The sequence below is a fragment of the Panthera onca genome, chromosome D3, assembly GCF_046562875.1.
Source record: "Panthera onca isolate mPanOnc1 chromosome D3, mPanOnc1 haplotype 2, whole genome shotgun sequence".
In the NCBI taxonomy this organism is placed as follows: domain Eukaryota; kingdom Metazoa; phylum Chordata; class Mammalia; order Carnivora; family Felidae; genus Panthera; species Panthera onca.
This window is the reverse complement of record NC_138350.1, coordinates 20,863,909-20,883,398: the sequence shown is the minus strand read 5'-3', so window position 1 is coordinate 20,883,398 and position 19,490 is coordinate 20,863,909. Positions and strand designations below refer to the sequence as shown.

Sequence of the window (19,490 nt, the reverse complement as noted above, 5' to 3'; positions counted from 1 at the left end):
TAATATATAAAATGTGGTGGACCTGATGTAACTTCTGAGACTAAGTCATAGAAGGCATTTTACCTCCCTTCTTGCTCTTTCTCTTGTATCACTTGCTCTGGGGAAGCCAGTTGACGTGTCATGAGGACACTCAAGCAACCCTATGAAAAGGCCTATGTGGTGAGTAACTGAGGGCTTCTGTCAACAGCCATGCAAGTGAACCACTTGGAAGCAGACCCTTAAGGCCCAGTCAAGCCTTCAGATGAATACTGCACCACCTGGCCTCCCCTATACCCACTGCCTTTGGTAATAGCTTTATTGAGATATGATTCACATACTATACAATTCACCCATTTTAAGTATACAACTTAATGGTTTTAAGTATATCTAAAGTTGTGCAACCATCACCACGACCTAATTCCATAACATTTTCATCATTCTAAAAAGAAATCCTATAACCAGTAACAGTCATTCTGCCTTCGTTCCTTCCCCTAAGTAGCCACTAATCTACTTCATGTACATCTCATATAAATGGACTCATAAAATATATGGTCTTTTGTGACTAGCTTCTTTCACTTAGCATAATGTTTTCAAGGTTCATCTGTGTTGTAGCATATATTAGAACTTCATTCCTCTTTAAGAGTGGATAATAATATTTCATTGATAGATATACCACATTTTGTTTATCCATTCATTAGCTGACAGACCCTTGGATCGTTTCCACTTTTTGGTTATTATGAATAATGCTTTCACAAACATTCGTGTAAACATTTTTGTGTGAACATATGTTATAATTTCTCTTGGGCACATACCTAGGAGTAGAATTACTGGGTTATGTGGTAACTCTATCTTTAACCATTTGTTTGATTGTTTTATTTTTTTAAGTTTATTTATTTATTTTGAGAGAGAGAGAGAGCGGAGGGGCGGGCAGAGAGAGGAGAGAGAGAGAATCCCAAACAGGCTCCACACTGTCAGCACAAAGTTCAATGTGGGGCTCAAACCCACAAACCATGAGATCATGACCAAGCTGAAATCAAGAGTCAGATGCTTAACTGACTGAGCCACCCAGGCACCCCTTTGTTTATTTGTTTAAAGTTTATTTATTTTGAGAGACAGAGAGAGAGAGAGAGAGTGAGAGTGTGTGCATGTGTGAGAGAGCATGGGAGGGGCAGAGAGAGAGAGAGAGAGAGAGAGAGAGAGAGAGACGGAGAGAGAGAATCCCAAGCAGGCTCTGTGCTGTCAGCATGCAGCCCAATGCAGGGCTTGATCTCACAAACCGTGAGATCATGACCTGAGCCAAAATCAAGAGTCAGGCACTGAACCAACTAAGCCACTCAGGTGCCTTTATCTTTAGCCATTTGAAGAACTGCCAGACTGTTTCCAAAGTGGCGGCACCATTGGACATTCTCACCAGCAGTGTTTAAGAATTTTGATTTCTCCACATCTTTGTCAATATTTGTTATTATCTATCTTATATCCATCCTGGTGGGCATCTCATTATAGGTTTTGTTTGCATTTTCCTAACAGCTGTTCATCTTTTCATGCTTACTGGTCATTTGCATATTTTCTTTGAAGAGATCTGGCAGATATCTTCACTGTAACCTTGTGAGACCCTGATCCAGAACCACTCAGATAAGCTACTCTCTAATTCCCAATTTCAGAAATTATGTGAGATGATAAATGTTTGTTGTTTTGAGATACTTATTACAAAGCAATACACAACTAACAGAGAAGGATTCAGGTATATGTCATGGGTGCCTACTATTAATGCTATTGGAAGTCCCAGCCAGTGTAATAACATAAGAAAAAGAAACACAAATTGTCAAGTTTGAAATGGAAGAAACACAACTGTCATTGTTTGTAGAGTGATTTAGCCACCTAGAAACTGCAGATGTATCCAATTCCTCGGGTAGGGAAAGCAGTGTAATGGAATAGAAGAAGCCCAGGACAGACCCAGATTTGAGTCCTATCTTCTCCCTTACTTTCTGTGGGATATTAGGCAAGTCCTTTTGCCTCTTTGTGCCTCATTGGTAAAATGGAGATGAGAATAGTACCTATACCATGAGGATTAATATAAGTGTATATAAGGTACTTCAGTGGCTGACATACAGCAGGCTTTGATAAGTAGAAGGGGATTTGAAGGTAGGAGCCAGGCAGGATCGCAGTGTGACTAATTTAATGCCCAGTTCCCCAGGCTGCAGAATGTGGCATCCTTCCATTCTCCCAACTGACTCCAGCCTGCTGGTAGGGTCCTAAGAGGTTCAGTAGATCCTTATCTGGATTCAACCTCTGGCTCCACTTCCTTTCACTGGGCATCTTAGGGCAACTTCCTTGTCTTGGCTGAATCCCCATGATGTAATCTATTGACTGATACGCTCATGCCTACCTCTTTTTTTTTTTTTTTTTTTTAACTTCCCAGGGACTAATGGTAAGGATCAGAGAATGGAAAAGGAGCTTACTGAGGGGAAAACCTCACATTAGGCCATGAATAGCCCACATGAGTCACTCATGTGGCATGAGATCCCACCCCCAGAAATGTAGGAAAACCCAACAGGAACAAGCGGGCAAAATAGGCCCTGAGAGCTCTGTCTAGCTCAACATGGGGGCCACAGAAGGCATTGGGATATGGGACAGGATTCCACTGAGTGCAAGAATCACACCCCTCCTATTCACATGGCACTTGACCTTTATATTATCACCAAGCCCAAGTGGTAGGGTTGATAGATGAAATAGAGATGCCCAGTTACATTTGAATTTCAGAACTCAGTGAATAATTTTTAGTGTAAGTGAATGCTCCCAACATTGTAATTATTTTTGATTATCTGAAATTATAATTTAAATGGGTTTTTGGTATTTTTATTTGCTATATCTGGTAACCCTACCCAGCAGTGAGGAAAGACAAGCAGGGCAGCAACTCTTTGCCTCACTTCACAGAGGAGGTACAGGGTGGAGATTGGACTTGCCCAAAGTTCTGCTGCTTATTCACCTTTTCATGCTACACAGGGCTCTTTGGCTGAGGTTGAAACCTGGGTTGTTTGTTGGCTATAACTCAGAGACCTTAGCTCACACCCCCTTCTTCCCTTTTGGGGTTAGATTGGCCCTTGGGGCCCTTTAGGGGCTCTGTGAGTCTAACTCATTCAACAAGATTAAGAGGGTGGGTGGGGAGCATAATGGAAATATCAGAAGGGTAGGAGGAGATCTGACTGCAGAATTCAGGTGCTGGCAGACTAAATAATAAATCTCCCATTTCTACACCCAATGACTCAAGTTCTCAAGCACAGTTCTGTGAATTTGCCCCAGGTCAACAGCAGATGTGAATTAGAGCTAGAACCAGACTTTGAGCCTCTGGATCCCCAGCACTCTTCCTGTTGCTCTGGGGTCTGGACAAGAGGTCCCAGGGAGGAGCCCTCTTATGCCCATACCAGGGCATGGGAGCAGGAAGGCCTGTGGGACAGCACAGTAGGCCTTTCTGGAACCCACAGTATTTCGTTGAGCCTCTGCTGCCATCTAGTGGGCACCCAAAACCAACACCTCTTAGAGAAACTGAACAAGGAAGGCTGTCTTCGCAAGTTTCTGGTCCCTTTTTGCACCTGCCTGTTCCTTCTTATCTGGGCTCTACCTCTGACTTGCTATGGAACCCTGACAAGCCCTTTGTCTCTCTAGATCTCAGTTTTCTCTTTTAGAATAAGGGTTATCCAAATTGCAGCTGGCCTGATCTTTCTAAGGCCTAGCCAGGTTTGTCCCCTGACCCACCCTGAACTTCAGGTCAAAGTCTGTCATACCCTGCAGGATCTGAGCCTGGCTGACCTACAAGGTCCCCACTTCTCTGCTCCAGCGACACAGAGCTGCCTTCATCTCCTCAATCACCAGTCCCTCTCAGGGTCCTTGTACATGCTATTCCCTCTGCCCCAAACACTCTCTTTCACCTGGCTTGTTCCTACTCATCCTTCAAGTGTCAATTTAATTATCCCCTCCAGGAAGCCCCCTCTTCCTTGACGCCCCCAACCCAGGATGGGCAAGTGTACTTTAGGTCCCCACAAAAAATAATTTGGGTTTCAAACAAGATATCACCCTGGAAGAGGTCAAATGGCAGTCCACTCAGTCCACGTGGGGAACCATGGGCTCAGGGTTAAAACTGACCTGATTTCCTATCTCATTCTGCCACAGTTGGTTAGTGTGAACGTCAGCTCCACCTCTCTGAGTCCCTTTTTCACAGATGAATAAATCAGACTCTGTCTATACCAGTGATGAAAAATAGAACACTAATGTGAGCCAAAAAAGTAATTTGGAATTTTCTAGCTCTGGTTTAAAAAGTGAAAGAAACAAGGGAAATGAATTTTAATGACATATTTTCACATAATCCATGTGTAAAATATTTCAACATGTAATAGATATTTTAAAATTATTAATGATCTATTTTACTTTATTTTTTTATACTAAGTCTTTGAAGTCTGGTATTTTAACTTACTGTGTGTCTCAGTTTGGATTCCACACTTCAAGCTCTCAGTAGCTACATGAGGCTAAAAGCCACTGTATTGGACAGCACAGCTCTGTATCTTGATCTGTGTGGCTGTTACATATGTGTTCATATGTAAAAATTTGTGGAACTGAACACTTAAGACTTTGACCTTTTTGTATGCAAATTATATCTAGTCTTGAGGGGAAAAAAAAGAGTAATTCCAGGTTTCTAGCACGAACACGGATGGACAAAGGGTGGAACAATTTCCTGGAATGGGAGAGGTTGAATGTGAACCAAGGGGGTGCTGGGTGAGAAAAAGCTGAGTGTGAGGATCTTTGTTCCTTTAGGTTTTTCTTGCCCCCAGACCCTAATAAAGTTTCCAGGGTCACCTAACCATAAGCTGTCCAGGTGGCAGAGAACAAGTGGCCTTGGTGCCTGGGACTTGTCCCCAAGACTTGAGAGGGGGTCACAGTGCCATTCAAACTTCTCTCCTGGACTCCACAGTCCTAGGCTCTGCCTATTCTCATGTTGGGGCCATGGGCATCTCCTCTATCTAGGATTGCTAGATTAGCAAAAAATAAAAGTCACCAACTTAAATCTGAGTTACAATAAACAAAAAATAATTTTTTAATGTTTATTTATTTTTGAGAGAGAGAGAGAGAAGGACAGAGTATGAGCAGGGGAGGCAAAGAGAGGGAGACACAGAATCTGAAGCAGGCTCCAGGCTCTGCACTGTCAGCACAGAGCCTGACGTGGGGCTTGAATTCACCAACGGTGAGATTATGACCTGAGCCAAAGTCAGATGCTTAATGGACTGAGCCACCCAGACACCCTACAACAAATAATTTTTTAGTATAATTATGTCTCAGATGTTTGTTTGTATGAAATTCAGATTTAACTGGGTGTTGTCTGTTCTACTTGGCAACCTGACTTCTAGCTCATCCTCCAGGACTCTGAAGCAAGGAATCTAGCTCTACTTCCTTGTGTGATGTTGGCCACATTTCTTTATCACTTTGACCTTCATCTTTCTCTTCTGTAAAATAGTCAACAATTCTTTCCTTAAAGACCTGTTGAGAAGATTCACTGAGAAAATTTTTTAAGAAGGATCTCCCAAAGGTAACTGGGTGGCTCAGTCAGTTAAGTGTCCAACTCTTGGTTTCAACTCAGGTCAGGATCTCGGGGTTTGTGAGATCAAGCCTCACCTTGGGCTCTGCGCTGACAGATCAAAGCCGGCTTGGGATTCTCTATCCCTCTCTCTCAAAATAAATAAACATTAAAAAATTTTTTCCAGGGCAACTGGGTGGCTCAGTTGGTTAAGTATCCAACTTTGGCTCAGGTCACAATCTCACAGTTCATGTATTCAAGCCCCGCATCCAGCTCTGTGCTGACAGCTCAGAGCCTGGACCTGCTTCGAATTCTGTGTCTCCCTCTCTCTGTGCCCCTCCCCACTCATCCTCTGTCTCTCTGTCTCTCTCTCTCAAAAAGAAATAAACATTAAAAAAAATTTTTTTTAATTTTCCAACAATAACAAAAAGAAGGATCTCTCCATAATGCCTAGCACACATTAGGCCTGGCACATATTATTAGGCCCTGAGTAAACATTCAACACTTCCTTCTTGGGCTTCCAGAGGTGCAGGCAGAGATGGGCTGCCCAGTGAATGCCCTATCTCCTTCCCTACACTGTCCAGGGGTTGGACCCCATGATTTCTTAGTGCCTTCCAGATTTTCCTCTTCTTTATTGGTTTTTCCATTCCTTGGTTTTCTAGAGATTTGTCCACACTTCATCTATGCTGGGAACATCCCAGAATCCTCTGGGAAGAGCCTATCACCCAGGAATAAGGTCTTCTTGATCCAGCTCCCAGTAGATTCCAGAATATGGCCCTGATACCACCTAGTGGCCATGTCCCTAAACAAATAATATTATTCAGACCCCAACTTAGCAACCCAGACTTGTTCACTCTGCCCTCAGCCATCAGGGTCACCATATGGGCAGAGACCTATGCCAGGTCCCAGCAGGAGGCAGAAGAACTTGACCCTGAGCTGTCACAGAGCACAAGGCTTGAATGTAGGGGGGCAGTGAGCTTCATCCTAACCTTAGGACCCAAGCTCAGAGAATGAAAGGAGCCTAAGGCCCAGGGGTTTGGTAATGTGCCTGAAGGCCATGCAGCAAGATTTGCACATTTGCCTCAGGTTGGGTAACAAATGAGGCCATGTTCCTAACTGGCCAACCTTCTCTGTGGAAGGATTGAGTTCAGTAGGATTAAGGGACACTTTATCTGGCATATTCACCCTTCTGTCTACAGACATGGTCTTCCTCTCTGAGCTTCGTATACCCATGAGGGGAGACTGACCCCAACCTGGGATGAGGGTGGGTGATGTGCCGTGCCCAGGGAACATTCTTCCCTATGTCATGTGAGGAGACTGGAGGAAAAAGTGATGCTACCTTAACAGAACTGGGCTGGTTCCTAGGATCCTGAAATTTTCTCTCCCTGCACTGAACAGAAGAAAAAACAGGCTCAGAGAAGAGCAAGGACCTATGAGTCTCAACAGATCAAATAAGCCAGAAGGTACCAGACTCTTGGCTTCTCCTCACCTGGCAGATATACACCTGAGGCCTCAAGTCCTTAATCACAGCTTTCTCCCACCTAATTACTTTTTTTTTCCCCACCATTCAACCTTCCTGGCCCCCAAACTCCTTGACTGAGGTTCCTGATCCCTCTGAGACTCTACACTGGCCTCCTATTTGTCTTATACTCCTAACCTCCACCTCTCCCCCTTGTACTCTGGAGAAGATCTGAATGCCTCTGCATGGATTACCATCCCCCCCCCCTTTTTCTTCCTTCCCAGCCCACCCCTCCTTCCATCCCTTCACAGACCCTACTCTCTGGCCCTGGGTGGTAAGGCAGCATTTCAACAGGAGCAGGTTTTGTAGGCAGAGTCTAATCTTGAGCTTGAGTCTTACCAGTTGTATGGCATTGGGTATATTGCTTAACTTCTCTGGGCCTCTAGCTCCTCATATATAGTATTACTTCACAATTTGAAGGTGAGGATTAAATTGCACAAAACCCTTAGCATAATGTGTAGCACATCAATAAACATTCAACAAATATTAGCTGCTAGTATTAGTATTAATATTAGTGTTAGTATTAGAAGGGTAAGGGGAGAGGAGGGGACGGGGCAGGAGAAATGTTAGAGCTATTAAAATGAGAACCGTTGGGATCCTCAGAGCAAGCAGAGGAAGAAATCAGAACATTTCTATTTATTTTATTCTTTCCCACTGAATGAATATTTTTTATTCAGCATAATTTGTTGTAAGCATTAAATAATATGAAATCCAGGCTGGGTCCTAGCAGGATAAATGCAAACATCACCAACAGTGCTTTTATGGTCCATAAGTGCCTTAGTGTGCTAAAATAGAGAAGATATTACTCGATATATTTTTGAAGTTGAAGTGTTTCTAAGTTTGGTAGCTCCAACTCTGTTATTTCTTGGGAACATCTTTAATAACAAGAGCATGAAGAAATAAACAGTGCTGGTTCCCTAACATTAAAGTTTCAGGAATGTGGTTATTGCTTTCAAGAAGAGACCATGAGGATGACCTGATTTCTGACAAAGGAAAAGTTGAACTCTTGCCTTTAAGTCTGCCTGATGAGCCCAACAAATACAGCAAAGGAGAATATAATCAATGAGTTTGTCTTAACTGAAGCTAATGCTTCAATGTCTTTTTCATAATGATGGTACTTGGTGACTTTTTCAAAGGAGATAGCTCAAGCAGGAATTTTTAAAAGTATACTGAGAGCTTATTCAGTGCTAAGCCTGTTCTATATCCTCACAACAACCATTTGTGGTAGAAACAAATTTCTACATTAAAAAGATGAGGAAATGGAGGCTTCTGTAAGTGAAACTGCTGGTCTATAGTCACATAGCTAGTAAGCATGGGGACTTTAAATGCCCTCCAATCAAAGACCACCAAGAACACACCTGTGGCTGGACAGGCTAGGTTTATTACTTGTTGCAGCAAAGCAGGGGATGTGAATCAGGAGAAATGATGGGACATCTCAGTACCAGAGTGTTAGAAAGGACATTTAGGATTTGAGCTTGTGTTAAATACTTTGGGGGCAGGGAGTATGTTCAACAGGAGAACACCAAGACCTACCTGTGAGTGCCAGGCCAGCTCCTAGATATCAGAGATTGCTTTTCTTTTTCTCAGAGCCTGAACTCAGATCCAGGTTTGTGTGACTGGAAACATCTCCTGTGTTTCCACAGGAAACCTGAAAAGAAGACTAGCAGATGAGGAATTTCATCTATGCACTTATTTCATCTACTACCTTCACCACCTACTCAGACTCAACCTCTAATACAGTCCCTGGGATCATTGTAGGCAGTTAATAAATGTTTGCTGAATTAATGAAACAATGAACATGTCAAGAATTCCAGAGAACAACTGCCTGGGAGCAAATCGCATCTCCACCACTTATCAGTATGTGATTTGGAAATTTTTAATTAAATGATAAAATTCTGTAAACTTTAAAAAGTTTTTCTTTACCCTTTTGTAAAATGGAGATAATCATCAAAATCATTCAAAGGACTGCTATGAGGATCAAATGAACTGTTGTGTGGAGTGTGCTTACTTCAGCTCAGCAAATGTTAGCTATTGTTATTTTCAGGATAAGTACTCCATTAGCTTTGTGATCATGTTTGATATTCTTCCCACTAGGCATTAAAGCAAAGATCTTGTCTCTTACTATATCACCAGTGCCTAGCACATACACAAATGTTGGATAAATAAATAAGTAAATTGGCTAAAACACAGGAACTGCCTCCATTTGGAGGATAAATTTTAATTTTTGTATCATTGTAAAAAGAACATAAGGAACTCCCATGTACCCTTTACCTAGATTCACTACTTGTTTATATTTGCTTTATTTGCTTAATCATCCCCCCCAAATACACACACACACACACACACATTTCTCTGAATAATTTGAAATTAAGTTGGAGACAGTGTGCCCTTTTATCCCTAAATACTTCAGTGAATATTTCCTAAGAACAAGGACATTCTCTTAACTACAATACAGTAATCAAATTTAGAAAATTTAATGTTGATACAATATGCATTAAGAGCTAGTCCACATCCATATTCAAATTTGTCACTTGTCCCAGTATTGTACATTACACCTATTCTGCTTCTTGTTTTCCCAGTCCAGAATCCAATCACATACTACATCTTGTTGTCATGTCTCTTCAATCTTTTTCAAACCAGGATAGTTCCTGAGCCTTTCTCTGCCTTTCATAATACTGACAGTTATTTTGTAGAGTGCCCTCGATTTGGGTTTATGTCATGCTTCCTCATGAGATTTGGGTTATGAATTTTTGACAGAAATATCACATTAGAGATGTTGTGTCTTTCTCAGTGCATCTCATTGGGAGACACAAGATCGTTACTTGACCTATAATTGGTAATGTTAACTTTGATCATTTTTGATTCACTTGTTTTTCGAGGTTATACCTCTGTAAAATTACCATTTTCCTTTTGTAGTCAATAAGTAATTTATGAGAGACACTTTTACTGTGTAAATAATTCGTCTTCTATTTTTATCATTCATAATTGATTTTCTAACTACATCTTAAAAAAAAGGGAATTTTTCATTCTCCCTATTTATTTACTTCCTTATTTATATCAGTAAAGATTCATGGGTTACCATTTTATTCAATTAGTTATACTCTGTCACTAACATGTTACTTTGATGCTCAAACAGCTAGTTTGTGTGTGAAGGAGCCAGTGGTAGCTCCTTCAAGTTAGCTCCCGTGTCCTTTGACATGCTCCCATCATTCTGATGCCCATTATCCTTACATTCTGGTGTAAAAAGATGTTTCAAGCCTATCTGGTACTTTCCCTGCCCGGACTCAGGTTCTTTGAAAGGGGGCGGGTCTCTGTTTCTCCGCTTCCTGCCCTCAGGCGGAACCTTAGAGCCGACTGGAGCGGAGAACAGCGCGGCGGAACAACCTCTTCCGGTTGTAGCCGGAAGTCCCTCGGAGAGGGGCGGCCCTGTGTCAGGTGACCGGAGTCCGCGTAGGAGGGAATTGCAGGTTTTATCCGACAGCCTGAACGGAAAGACTGGCGGGGCGGACGACGGATGGATACGCTGGGGTGTCCTCAGAGGCATTAATTGAATAGAGGTAGGTACATGATGGGCTAGGGTGGCAGCGTACGGGCCGTCGAGGTTGAGAGACGCGGGCAGGGTTTCTGCCTTTACCGGGCCCACGGGTTGAGACACCTGCCCGAGCGGCGCAGAGACAACAACCTCGGCTCTGCCCCGCGCCCTCCGCCCCAGAAGAGAGCTCGAGCTGGCGTTGTGTTCTACCGTCCTGTGATTACAGTTTGGGAAACTGAGGCCACGAGAAGGGAAATGGCTCCCACAAGCTCTCCTTTCCAGGCAGGGACTCATTCTAACTCTTTGGCTCTGGCCTGAGGCCGCCTTTCTCAGATGGATGTGCTTGTAATGATTTTACCTCGAGTGGAGAGGCCAAGGCCGGGAATCGTGGGGGACAGAGTTGGGCTTGGCAGTAAGGGAGCCGATTAGAGACTTAGCCACTTTAACTAATTGTGCGCTATGGACCCAATCCATTCCCTTTATTGGGCCTCAGTTTCCTCATTTTTTTTTTTTATGTTTATTCATTTTTTAAAGACAGAGACAGAGCACAAGCAGGGGTGGGGCGGAGAGAGAGGGGGACACAGAATCTGAAGCAGGCTCCAGGCTCTGGGCTGTCAGCACAGAGCCCAAAGCGGGGCTCGAACTCACGAACCGCACGAGATCATGATCTGAGTCAGACACTCAACCGACTGAGCCACCCAGGCGCCCCTCAGTTTCCTCATTTGTAAAACAGGGCAGTGTTTGTCAAAATATGGTTCTTACACTGCTTTGAAATGCCCTGGGAACATGCTTTACAATGCAGGTTACTTGCATTTAGACTCTGAATGCATTCATCTGCATTCAGACTCAGATAAGACCTCTGAATTAGAATCTGGGTTGGAACCTGGGAAACTGCGTTTTGAACGTACATCTCAGGGGTTCTGTACATACTGATGTTTGAAGCCCACTGATTTTAAGTGCTTTCCTGCTGTGGGAACTAGTTATCCATTCTTTGGTTTGAAGCAGCTGGAGCCGGTTCCGGATCTTTGAAAGATGGGATGTTTAGCCCAGAAAAGAGAGCAGTGGAAGGAAACTGTCTTTAAAGGGGGAGGGCGGGGAATTGTTATGGTTAAGAGCGCTTCCACTTTTATCTTTGGGGTTGAAAGAGGCAGACTAGGACCAATAAGTGGATTCTACAGGAAGAGAAGGTTTTGACTTAATAGAAGAACTTAATGCTGGTCAGAGATGACCAGCAATGGAATGGATTGCCTTCAAAGGTAATGAACTCCCTGTTGAAGGAGGTATATAGGTATTAGATGGCAGTCTTTTGCAATTTGAAATGTGTGATTCTGAATAACTATTTTGAATCTTTCTGGTGCTGATTGACTTCCTTTTTCTGACCTCTCTTCTTGACACCTCCATCCCCACCAGCCTACATTTTCTAGAAGGCCAGTGGGTTTGAATTAATGCAGTCTGTTTCTGGTTGTCCTGTGCACTATCCTTCTTTTCAAGGACTTTGGAATGGCCCATTATTGTTGAATAACTAAGGAGATTCCCCACCCTATTGGTATGTAGCTTATGTTCTTAGAATAACTTGGAAGTGCTGCTAAAGACTTTGTGTTTGATCAGTAGAAACCAGTGAACTCTTTGAAGATCATGGAATTGAGGACCCTTGATCAGAAGGGCCCTCAGGGTTGTTCAGGCCAGCCTTTCCTCCCTGGGATGTAAATCCCTCTTTAATTCTCTCTCCAGCAATGTGTTGTATAGCTGTTGTGTCTAATGAGAGAATTTTTGCAATCTGTCAGCCAACTTTTCATCCAGCATTTAAAGCCAGTCCTCTTAGGGACATGACTTGCCAGTTCATCCTCACTAACATAAACTACAGATAATGCTCCTAGCATATCTTTCAGCTTTCTAATCGAATGTCAAAGTTCCTATTCTGTGGATAGGAAAACTCCAAGCAGATAACTTTTTCAAAACCTGTAGGAATGCTTACATTGCCCTGTGGAACAAAGATTCCATATTATGACCCAATTCTGCTCACATCCTTTCCACCCCCCAAAATAGTTTGGGTTTGAGCCAAGACTTCCTGCTTGTGTTCACCTTCCTGCTTTGCTTGTGTTTCCTAGGATTAAAAAAAAAGGATGTGAATGCTTTTTCAGATATTATCCAGGTGGTGGGTAAAATGATTGTAATTTGGTGATGTCTTTAACACTTCTTAATCTGAAAATTTCCTTTTCAAAAAGCACCTAAATTGGCATTTCCAAAGTGTGTTCTTCAGGCCACTAGTCTTAAGACATGCCTCTGAAAAAAAGTGTTCTATAGTAAAAATAAATTTGGAAAATGCTGTATATCATTATCTTTTCTTGGAACTTCTCAGTGTATAGTACCACATTAAAGGCACTGAGATATCCTGTAATAAAGAAACATGTCTAATCTTGTTTAATGTACTGTCGCCAAACTTAATTGATGTAAAGCACTTTTTTTTAATGTTTATTTATTTTTGAGAGAGAGAGCGCATGCCCAGGAGGAGCAGAGAGAGAGGGAGACAGAGAATCTAAAGCAGGCTTCTTGCTGTCAGCACAAACCCTCAAACCCATGAACTGTGAAATCATGACCTGAGCCAAAGTCAGATGCTTAACTGACTGAGTCACTCAGGCACCCCTAAAACACTGTTTTTTTTTTTTTTAATTGAAGCACACATTGGCAAATACTTTTTTTTTTTTTAAGTTTATTTAAGTAATCTCTACACCCAACATGGGGCTTGAACTCATGACCCCAAGATCAAGAGTTGCATGCTCTTCCGAGTGAGCCAGCCAGGTGCCCCTAACTTTGGCAAATTCTGACCTAGAGAGTCTGTGTTTTATGGCCTATGGGCCAAATCTTGCTCCATTGTCTGTTTTTGGATGGCATGTGAGGTAGGGATGAAGTTTATATTTTTAAATGGTGGAGAATAAATCCAAAGAAGAATGATATTTTCAGGGCACCTGGGTGGCTGAACTGATCAAGTGTCTGACTTTGGCTCAGGTCATGGTCTCCCAGTTCGTGAGTTCGAGTCCCACTCAAGGCTCTCTGCTATCAGAGTGGAACCCACTTCTGATTCTCTGTCTCCCCATCTCTGCCCCTCCCCCACTCACACTGTCCCTCTTTCTCTCAAAAATAAACATTAAAAAAAAAAGGACATTTTGTGATATGTGAAAATTAAAGGAAAATTAAAACTATAAGATTTTATTGGAACACAGCCACACCCATTAATTTACAGATTGTCTTTGACAGAAGAGTTGAGTAGTTGCCCATAGACCATATGGTTCACAAAGTCTAAAATATTTATTATATGGCATTTACAGAAAAAAATTTGCTAGCCCCTGACTTACACCGTGTTAATTTTTTTAACTTAAAAAAATTTTTTTAAATATTTATTTATTTTTGAAAGAGAGAGAGAGAGAGACACAGTGTGAGTGGGGGAGGGGCAAAGAGAGGGGGAGGCACAGAATCCAAAGCAGGCTCCAAGCTCTGAGCACAGAGCCTGACGTGGGGCTTGAACCCACGAACCATGAGATCATGACCTGAGCTGAAGTCAGACACTCAACTGACTGAGCCACCCAGGCGCCCCCATTTTTTCAACTTTTTTATTTTGAAATAATTTTAGACTTGGAAAAATAATACACAAACTTCTTGTATACTTCTCACTCAACTTTCCCTAACGTTAACATTTTACAGAACTGTGTTTAAAATATCTAAATAAGAAATTTAACATTAATTCAGTACTAGTACTAACGAATCTGTAGACTTTATTCAGATTTAGCCATTTGTCCTACTAATGTCCTTTTTCTGTTCCAGTACCCAATCCAGTTTCCCACATTGCATTTAGTTGTCAAGTCTTCTTTTTTTTTTTTTTTTAGTTAGTTAGCATATGGTGCAACAGAGATTTCAGGAGTAGATTCCTTAATGCCCTTACCCATTTAGCCTGTCCCTCCTCCCTCAACCCCTCCTGCAACCCTCTGTTTGTTCTCCATATTTAAGAGTCTCTTATGTTTTGTCTCCTTCCCTGTTTTTATATTATTTTTGCTTCCCTTCCTGTATGTCCATCTGTTTTGTATCTTAAAGTCCTCATGTGATTGAAGTCATATAATATTTGTCTTTCTCCGATTAATTTTGCTTAGCATAATACTCTCTAATTCTATCCATGGCAAGATTTCATTCTTTTTGATTGCTGGATAATACTCCATTGTATATATATACCACATCTTCTTTATCCATTCATCCGTTGATTGACATTTGGGCTCGTTCTGTACTTTGGCTATTGTCGATAGTGCTGCTGTAAACATTGGGGTACATGTACCCCTTTGAAACAGCATACCTGTATCCCTTGGATAAATATCTAGTAGTGCAATTGCTGGGTCATAGGGTAGTTCTATTTTTAATTTTTTGAGGAACCTCCATACTGTTTTCCAGAGTGGCTGCACCAGTTTGCATTCCCAAGTTGTCAAGGCTTCTTAATATCCAACAATCTGAGACAGTTCCTCAGTCTTTTTTTGTCTTTCATGACGATAAACTTTTGAAGAGGACTGGCCAATTATTTTGTAGAATGTCTTTCAATTAACTCTGAAACAGAATTCATACATTATAAAATCCACCATTTTAAGTGTTTGCTTATTTATTTATTTTGAGAGAGAGAGAGAGAGAGAGAGAGAGAATGTGCATGTGAGAGTGGGGGAGGAGCAGAGAGAGGGAGAGAGAATCCCAGGCAGACTCTGTACTGATAGTGCAGAACCCAACACAGGGCTTGATCTCACAACTGTGAGACCATGACCTGAGCTGAAATCAAGAGTCAGACGTTTAACCTACTGAGGCACCCAGGTGCCCCATAAAATTCACCATTTTAAAGAGTTCAGTAGTTTTTAGTATGTTCACAAGGTTGTGCAACCATCACAACTATTTTAAACCCAGAGCGTTTTCATGTCTCCCAAGAGAAAACCTGTACATGTAACAATCACTCCTTATTCTCCCCTCTTCCCACCCCTGGCAACCATTAGTATAGATTCACACAGTATGTGACCTTTTTACAATATGTGGCCTTTTGTGTCTGGCTTCTTTGATTAAGCATAATGTTTTCATAAGGTTCATCCATGTTGTGTTTTATATCAGTACTTCTTTACTTTTTATTAATGAATAATATTTTGTTGTATGGTTATACCACATTTTGTTTATCCATTCATCAATTAATTAACATTTAGGTTGTTTCTTCCTTTTGGTTATTATGACCAACGCTGCACATTCATGTACAAATTTTCATTTGAACATAATTTCAGTTCTCCTAGATGTGTATACCTGGGAGTGGAATTGCTGGATCATATGGCAACTTTATGTTTAACTTTTTGAGAAACTGCCAAACTGTTTTCCATAGCAGCTGCACCATTTTATATTCTCATTAGCAATATGTGAGGGTTCCATTTTCTCCACATCCTCTTCAACAATTTTCTTGTCCTTTGTTGTTGTTGTTGTTGTTGTTATGTCCACCCTAGTGGTTGTGAAGTGGCATCTCGTTGAAGTTTTTATTTTCATTTTTCTAATGACTGATGATATTGAACATCTTCTCATGTGCATATTGGCCATCTGTGTATCTTCTTCAGTGAAATGTCTTTTCAGATCCTTTGCCCATTTCGTAATTGCATAATTTGTCACCATGCACAATTTTGCATGTAAGTATTCAAAGACTTTGCAGATTCCTTGAAGCCCCTTGAAGTAACGTAGAGTGAGCTGAACTGCAAACTCTGAGGCAATGCCAATAACGCCCTGATCTGAATGGAGTTGGATTTGGACATGCTGAAGCACAGAGTAATTGCCCCTTTGAAACTGCTGACCATTCAGAGCTTGTTCAACCCCAACTACTCCTGCTGATCTTGCAGAGCTGGGGTGGCCATGGTCAAGTAAAAGAGGTCCTACAGTATTATTCAAAATATGATAAGACCACTAGGAGATCCTGCCACCTGGGAGCTACTCTCATGGTTGTCTGGTCACAGACAGGGAGTAGAGGAGTCAGTGGCAGTTTGGGATACCCTGGACTTGTGATATTGGTGGCAGAGCTACCAGTGCACCCATGCCTCTTTTGACCCCAAAGCATTTGGCTATATAACCAGATCATCTTAAACATATAATTAAGAATAAAACAGTAATTTTGAAAAAGTTTTTACAAGATGGGGCACCTGGGTGGCTCAGTCAGTTAAGTGTCCGACTCTAATTTCAGCTCAGGTCATGATCTCGTACTTTGTGAGTTCGAGCCCCACATTGGGCTCCATGCTAACAGTGTGGAGCCTGCTTGGGATTCTCTGTCTCTCCCTCTTTCTGTCCCTCCCATGTGTGTGCATGCCCTCTCTCTCTCAGAATAAAATAGGGGCACCTGGGTGGCTCAGTCAGTTAAGTATCGATTTTGGCTCAGGTCATGATCTCATGGTACATAGGATTGAACCCCACATCAAGCTCTGTGCTCACAGTATGGTGCCTGCTTGGGATTCTCTCTCCTCTCTCTCCCCCTTGCCCTATTTGCTCTCTCTCTCTTTCAAAATAAATAAACTTGAAAATAAATAAACTTTAAAAATATTTTCAAAAATACAAGTTTTTACAAAGAAAAAAATTTTAATTTTCAATGCTTCTAATATTTTGCTACAGTAAACTAAATGAGTATTAGTTTTACTTTTTCACCTCACTGTACATGTGTACCAATAGTAAGAGTGTTTTTAATGTGATAAAAATTTTTAAATTCATGGACAATTGTGATTTTTTTCCCATTTATTATTATGATCATTTTTTTTTTATTTTTTTTAATGTTTATTTATTTTTGAGACAGAGCATGAACGGGGGAGGGTCAGAGAGAGAGGAAGACACAGAATCCGAAACAGGCTCCAGGCTCTGAGCTGTTAGCACAGAGCCCGACGCGGGGCTTGAACTCACGGACCGCGAGATCGTGACCTGAGCCGAAGTCGGACGCTTAACCGACCGAGCCACCCAGGCGCCCCATGATCATTTTTTATAGCTTCAGCTTGCATTTTTATTGTGTGCACTACTGTGCCAAGCAAGGATTGTCTATGTTATCCTCAGGCATTTTATTTGTTGGTAGAATTTGTGTCCATAATAAAAAAATATAGTCCAAAATGCAAAATCTTTACATTCAACTAAAAGGGGACCGTTCAAGAAGACTAATATGCACTATTCCTTCTTTACTTCAGGCTTAATACCATATTAGGAGCTTTCCTAGCATTAGAGGACTGAAAGTTTAGAAACTATATGTTTCCTTTTCCAGAGATTAGTTGGTCTGTGAAAGGAGAGTGGAAGAACTGGGGGATGAGGAATGAGATATGGTTATCCTCACAATTAGGAACCAAATAGAGACATATTCCTGAAAAACATTAATTTAGTCATTCACTCAATTTAACAGTATTTTAATAGAGTATGTAGAAATTTAAATGGGAGACATTACAGTATAGATAGCACAGATCTTTCTTACTGATTTAGAAGTAAGAAAAGATTTAGCCAAGGGCCAAACTTTGAAGATGCAAGGAAAAAAACATATTCTGGGGAGCAAATATCTTGAACAGGTGAGAGGAAATGTAATCCATGGTATGGTTGGAAACTTTAGCCTTAGTTAAGAGCAGAGATAGTTCATGCATGGTAATAAAGAGAGAAAAAAGAATATAAGCCTACAGACAGCCAGGTTGTCCTATTTGGAAGTAGGAAGATAAGGCAGATTGTGTTTTTATTTTTTTCAGTGAAATAATAAGGATGGTCATTAGTGAAGGTGAAGAGAAGGTAGGGGCCATTTGTAATTGAAGGAGTAAAAAGTTATGAAACAGCCCTCACAGACTGATAAGTTAGATTGACTCTGAAACTATGGAAGGATTGCTGGAAATTGCAAGGGGTCTTTTGAGGTCATAAATTCACAGTAAAGTGATTTGCACCAAATCTCCTTCTTCCTTGTGTGGACATATTCAGTTTTTTTAATGTGTCAATAAGTAGGAAGGCATTATTTTGCTGGTTTACATTTTTTTTTTTAATGGTTGTGATAATAAAGTTTATTTCTAATTTTTATTTATTTATTTTTTCTGTAATTCATTTCCAAGTTAGTTAGCGTATAGTGCAACAATGATTTTAGGTGGTTTACATTTTGTTGTTGTTGTTTTGGTTTTTGGAGGGTTTTTTTTTTGGTTTTTTGGCTTTTGGTTTTTGGTTTTTTTGTTTGTTTTTTAGGTTTACATTTTAGGTTTACATTTTTTAAAGTAAGTTCTTTGATGGAAACTAAGGGAGAGGAAGGAAATTATGGAGGTATGCATATGGATAAAAGGATGGACCATGAGATCTAAATAAGATAAAAGGGAAGTAAGGACTTGAAGAGTCTTGATATACAGTAAAAAAGGGGTAAAGTTAATGAACTGGCCATCCCAGTTATTTGAAGTTTTATCAAACTGAATAGTAGGAGGAGGAAATTTGCTGGAATTTAGAAAGTGGTGGTCAGATGATGAAACTACTGAAATACATGTTTTGTTGTTGTTTTTAATTAAGTAGGCTCTATGCCCAACACAGGGCTTGAACTTATGAAATCAAGAAATCAAGAGTCGTATGCACTACCGACTGAGCCAGCCAGGTGCCCCTGAAATACATGTTTTAAAAGTCCCGTAATAGTTGGGGCACCTGGGTGGCTCAGTCGGTTAAGCATCCGACTTTGGCTCAGGTCATGATCTCGTGTGTGAGTTCGAGCCCCACATCAGGCTCTGTGCTGACTGCTTGCTCAGAGCCTGGAGCCTGCTTCAGGTTCTGTGTCTCCTCCTCTCTCTGCCCCTCCCATACTCATGCTCTGTCTTGCTCTGTCTCTCAATAATGAATAAACGTTTAATAGTTATTGACAATAATAGTTAATAGTTAAT

The 19,490-nt window shown here is 41.3% G+C and overlaps 1 protein-coding gene across 1 annotated transcript in view; it reads left to right on the top strand.

The window, feature by feature from the left end:
• The first annotated feature begins 10,475 nt into the window (after positions 1-10,475).
• The window catches only part of RNF185 (ring finger protein 185), a 37,527-nt gene continuing 28,512 nt past the window's right edge, over positions 10,476-19,490 (top strand). The window contains exon 1 of the mRNA XM_060612670.3: positions 10,476-10,618. The gene's annotated coding sequence lies outside the window, so the exon portion shown is untranslated. The remainder of the gene's footprint in view (positions 10,619-19,490) is intronic.